The following is a 6,000-nucleotide window of genomic DNA, read 5'->3' as shown; positions in this document are numbered from 1 at the left end:
TAGATTTCATATTTTTATTACGAAGATTGTATTTTCTATTTGTTTTAATAGATATTATTGTGAGACGTATTAAGTTACTGTGTATGATGATGATGGATTTTTAGTTTTTTTGAGAGATAAAAATAATGAGCAGTCTACAAACGTTTGAGCCTCGCGTGCGAAGCAGGTAGTGACTATTTAGAAAGCGAACAGGACTGGCCGAAGAGCCTAGGCATTCTGTACGTAAAGTTTGCTCTTGATCGCAAGGTTTGATTAATAGTTTAAGATGAAATCTAATGCGCAAACCGCGTTTTTGATCAATTGTTCAAAAACTAGACCGATTTTCCAAAAAATCAAAAACTCTTAAGTTTTCGAAATCAAATTTATGATAACTAAGTGTTCTTAGAATTTCAAAATTTTGCTTTGCCGAGCCGTAATTGGTTTTTGAAATGTATAAACGGTTACTGTTCCGTTCCACTTGGATGGTTCTAGAACTGAAAAGTAATGTTTGTGGCGGAATTTCACAAAGAATCTGAAAGTGCACTTCAAAATTACAAAACTTTAGACAAAACAACCGAATTTTGAAAAAGTTTACATGAACTTTTCCGCATTTTTTTTATTGCTAGCGCGCTGCTGTTTCGTATTGAGGTGGTGTGAGAAATGCACGGTGGACTCGGTGGCAATATATCGTGAGCAAAAATTGCACATCAAATAATGACGCGAATTTATGCAGCATTTGGTTTTGTGTTGAAAGATTGTAAGAAGTCGTTTATTTTCTAAGTAACTGTCATTTATAATGCTAAAAATGTCCAACTCTGTTGAGCTCAATGCATTGATGCTGCTGAAGCAATAATGCTTGGTTGTGTAATATCATATAATAGGTATTATTTTAGATTGCAGCAATTTTTATAGCAAAATTAAAGCTTCAACCTTGACAAATGAAATGAATACAAGTCAAGTATTGTTGTTCATGTAGAATATTTGAAAATTTAACTTTTATATAACCTGTGATACAAACAATGTGGCCTGGTGAACTACTGCAAAAATATCGAAAATAATTGAATGTTCTCTTGTCTTCAATCGTTCTTTTGAAGAATCCATGTTGGCTACTAAACTCAGGCGTATACATGGTTAGCAAGTTAGTCAATACATATACATATAACATCATGTTAGTTATTCATAATTACTCATGATTCATAGCTCTAGTGTAAGAGTAATCACTAGCAATAACAATTGAATTAGCATACGAGGTCTGTTCAAAAAGTTCCCGGAATTTTTTAATTGCGCGCGTCTGGAGAGTCCGGTGGTCTGCTGTAAAAAAAAACAAGTGTTTACGAGTGGTATAAGCGTTTCCAAGATGGCCGCGAAGACGTTGAAGACGACGAACGCTCCGGTCGACCCAGCACGTCAATAATCGATGAAAATGTGGGAAAAGTGGAAAAAATGATTATGGATGATCGCCTAATCACTAGCAGCAACCTACCTCTAGCATGCTACGAGTAGGACTGAAACGCTAGCTTTAATTTCGCTTCTATTTATAGATTCGCGTGCTTCAAACAGCTTCGCTTTTGCATCGATTGACCAATCAAAGTGATGCTCTCTCTTTGATTCATCGCTTACTCCTTTAAAACCGTCTTCTATGGCAGGGAAATCCGGTATGCCGGAGATTTTTAGCAGACAAAATAGGACACTGCTCGCTACTAATCAAAATTTAAATCATATATAAATGAAAATACTTGAGTTGATACATTCAAATCGAAACGTAGAAATATTTCCTATCAAATGATGAAATAATATTAATAATTGATACAAAATAGACTGAGCTGTAAGTGTTTAATACCTGACCACATTTCTACGTGTAGTTTTTCTTGAGTTTCTGATTTGTACCACTATATAGAAAATAAAGATGTGTTTCACATAAAAAAAAGTTTTCTTTAACTTTGGAAATAATGAGGAAAATTCATCACGCTTGCTTGCCATTTTCGCATCCGGACGGCGGTTTTGAGGTAGTCAAGAACATAACAATTCCGAATATCTACTGGACGAGTATAAAAAGGTAAACTTTGATTGAAAATCGTTCATTTCTTATAGTGCTTCAGACGAAACTGGATGTCGAGGTGAGGTTCTCACTTCAACATCAGTTAGAACAAACCAAGTATATAGCGTGAAACGCTCAGGTAGTGCTTCCATTTGGACTTCAATCGTAGGATTCTCATTTAAATTTCGGTCGTCAGGTGGAGATGTCGGCAATGAAAGCAGACCTTTTGCGTTGTATGAAGCCTCAAACGCTTAAGTCGTGCTTTCATTTGGACTTCGATCGTCGAGAACAGTAGGCGCCAGTAATGAGAGCAAAAAAGAGTGGAGTACAAAACCTCAAAGGCCCAGGTCGTGTTGTAATTTTAACTTCGGTCGTCAGGTGGAGCAGTCGGCAATAAAAGCAAACCGTTTGCGTGGTATAAAGCCTCAAACGCTTAGTTCGTACTTTCATCATTCGTCATCTAACACTCGATGTGGATAGACGAATAACCTACTACGACTAATTTCGATTTTATTTTATTTTTTATTCGCAGTTGTCTACCTACCCAAGCTATGGGTAAAAACCGCCATAGATCCGAGAAGGATCCAAAGGATGCTAAGCGTCTGAAGCCAAGTGATGTACAGGTAAACGACCGTTTGCTGAGTAAAAACCAATATGCTGATCTGCCAGTTGATGTCGAAGAGGAACTGCAGAAGAAGGAAAAAATGCCGCCTTTCTACCTGAAGGGCTTCCCACCAACTCTACGCTCGGATTTCAACACACTGATCAGCAAAGGACTACAGGCAACAATCCGTTTATGTACTGAAGGCTACAAAATAACTGTTCCGGCTTTGAACCACTACAAAGGAGTGGAATGCTATCTGAAGCAGACAAAAGCGGAATACTTCACACACGATATTGCCGCCAACAAACCTATGAAGGTTGTACTTCGAGGACTACCCGACATGATGGAAGCCGAACTAAAGCAGGCACTGTCGGAGGCTGGACTAAAGCCTTTGATGGTATTTAAAATGAAGCGACATAATACGGACAAAAAGTTTAGAGATCAACTGTACCTGATTCATCTGGAGAAGGGCTCCATCACCATGAGTCAACTGAAAACGATTAAATCGTTATTTCACATAATCATCGATTGGCAAAAGTATAAACCGGTACATCGGAATGTCACACTGTGCACGAACTGTTTGAACTACGGCCATGGAGCGAGGAATTGCCACATAAAAAGTCGGTGCGGAAAATGTGCCGAACCACACAATACCAACGATTGCCTACTAGATGAAATCTCTGTAAAATGTGTGAACTGTGATGGCGACCATCCATCTACTAGCAAATCGTGTCCCAAACGTGCTGAGTTCACAAAAATTCGACAACAGGCGTCCCGCAAACAATCAACGCGCAAGAATGTTCCACAGAAGGATGAAGTTAATTTCCTACGCCTCCCACCGAAGAGGGATATTCCGAATTTGCCGCCACTTCCTCGCAGCAATCCAAAAAATTCAGCCGCTGGATCACAAAAAGAATCTTCCTCAAAAATCCCTCCTGGATGGAGCAATAATCATCCACAAGCAAAGGATGACTCTGGTGATTTATTTTCTGCTGAACAACTGATCGTCATTTTCGAAACAATGACAACAAAACTACGAAACTGCAGAACGCGGTTAGATCAAATCAACGCCTTAGGCAAATTCATCATCGAATATGCAATATAATGAGTTGGTTATAGTAAATTGGAATGCTTGCTCACTCAGGAGCAAAACTGCTGAATTGTCCGACTTTCTTCAAGAGAAGAATGCCGATATTGCTATTTTAACTGAAACTCATCTTAAACCTGAAATTTCTATTTTTATTTCCAATTACAGGATTCACAGGCTCGACAGGACAACTACCGGAGGAGGGGGAGTTGCCATTGCCGTTAAACGATCCATTCAGCACAGGCTTCTGTCAGCCTTTAAATTGCAACTTATAGAAGCCATCGGAATTGAGATTACAACGACGATGAGACCCATCATCATCATTGCAGCGTACTGCCCCAAACAAACCAATCTTCGAGATGGTACGTGTGCATCATTGAAGCGAGATCTGGCTATGCTCACTCGACGACAGAACAAATTCATCATTGCTGGGGACCTGAACGCACGGCATGAGCTGTGGGGAACCAGAAGACAGAATCGAAACGGATTCGTACTTGCCGAAGATTACGAAGCTGGACAATACAACATCCTCGCTCCGGATCAACCAACGCGACTTTCCAGATCGGGAGTTCATTCCATTTTGGATATATTCATCAGCAACATCGCCATAGACAGCGCTCCGGTTGTCTTCTACGAGCTCTCTTCTGACCACTTTCCAGTAATATTGACGTTGGGATCTTCACCAGAAACAGTGCCTATTCAACCACGGAGGAACTATTATCGCACCGATTGGGTCCAATTTCAACAAATCGCCGACCAACTTATTAATATCGATTTGCCACTTGATTCCCCGATGGAAATCTCTCTCCCTATCTTCCTTCCAGCATTCAATCACAGTCGCTCGTGATAGGACGGTTCCAGTACATCATATGCCGAGTTCCTCTCTTCAAATCGACAGTGTCACCAAGAAACTCATCCGACTTCGGAATATCTACCGGAGGCAGTATCAACGAACTGGCATCTTAGATAGGAAGACTACTTATAACAACTTAACTAGGATAATCCAGGAAAGGATATCTGAGCTTCGCAACCGGAACTTCCAGCAAAAGCTTCGAGAAATTCTCCCACATTCAAAGCCCTTCTGGTCCTTAACGAAGGTGCTTAAGAAAAAACCGAAGCCTATTCCTCCTCTGATGTCACCCACGGACGCAGCTGAAGGAATACCTGTAATCACACCAGTAGAGAAGGCAAATGCGCTAGGCCAGCAGTTTGTGTGTTCTCACAATTTAGGACTCAACATTGTTAGTCCATATGAAAGAGCCGTTGCTGATAGCGTAGCTGAGGTTGACCAATCAGACAGCTTGGTTCCGGAGGAAAGTAGAGTCACTGCGAATGAGCTGATGGCTTTTGTGAAAAAATCCAAAAATATGAAGGCCCCCGGTTTCGACAACACATTGAACATTGAGCTGAAACATTTGAGTATTCGCTCATTTGTCTTCTTAGCTAAACTTTTTAACAGGTGCTGGGAGCTTGGTTACTTCCCTTCAATGTGGAAGTTAGCTAAAGTTATCCCAGTTTTGAAACCGGGGAAAGATCCTTCCTTTTCCAAGACCTATCGGCCCTTCAGCTTACTCTCTGCCCTATCCAAGCTGTTTGAAAAGTCAATACAAAGGTGAATTCTTGCTTTTGCAGATGAACAGGATATATTTCTGGAAGAACAGTTTGGGTTCCGGAAAGGAAGATCCACCATCCACCAGTTCACAATGGTTAACAACGTCATCCAGCAAAACAAATCAGTGTCCAAAACGACTGCCATGGCAATATTGGATATTGAAAAGGCATTCGATAATGTGTGGCACGATGGACTGGTGTTCAAACTGCATCGGTATAATTTTCCCATGTATCTTCTTAAAATTATCAAAAATTATCTTGCAGATAGAGCATTTCAGGTTTCTCTGAATAATACACTTTCAGAAAGATTTACTATTCCTGCTGGTGTACCCCAGGGAAGTATCCTAGGTCCCATTCTATACAACATTTTCACATCAGACATCCCACCTCTTCCAGGTGGTGGTGTTCTGTCACAATTTGCTGATGATACTGCCATTCTTTACAAAGTTCGTGTCATTAATGCTCTGAAAAATAAACTACAGACAGGTCTGGACGCTTTAACGGAATATTTTACAAGCTGGAAAATTGTGATCAATGCAGCAAAAACTCAGGTCATCTTGTTTCCACATTCAAGATCTCCAAAACTTGTTCCATCAGACGAATGCAGAATACGATTCGGTGATGAGGTCATTCAATGGTCCGATGAAGTTATCTATCTAGGACTCACCTTTGACAGACATC

The sequence above is a fragment of the Malaya genurostris genome, chromosome 2 (assembly GCF_030247185.1).
Source record: "Malaya genurostris strain Urasoe2022 chromosome 2, Malgen_1.1, whole genome shotgun sequence".
Taxonomy (NCBI): Eukaryota; Metazoa; Arthropoda; class Insecta; order Diptera; family Culicidae; genus Malaya; species Malaya genurostris.
The sequence above is the reverse complement of the archived record's forward strand: the minus strand, read 5'-3'. Positions refer to the sequence as shown.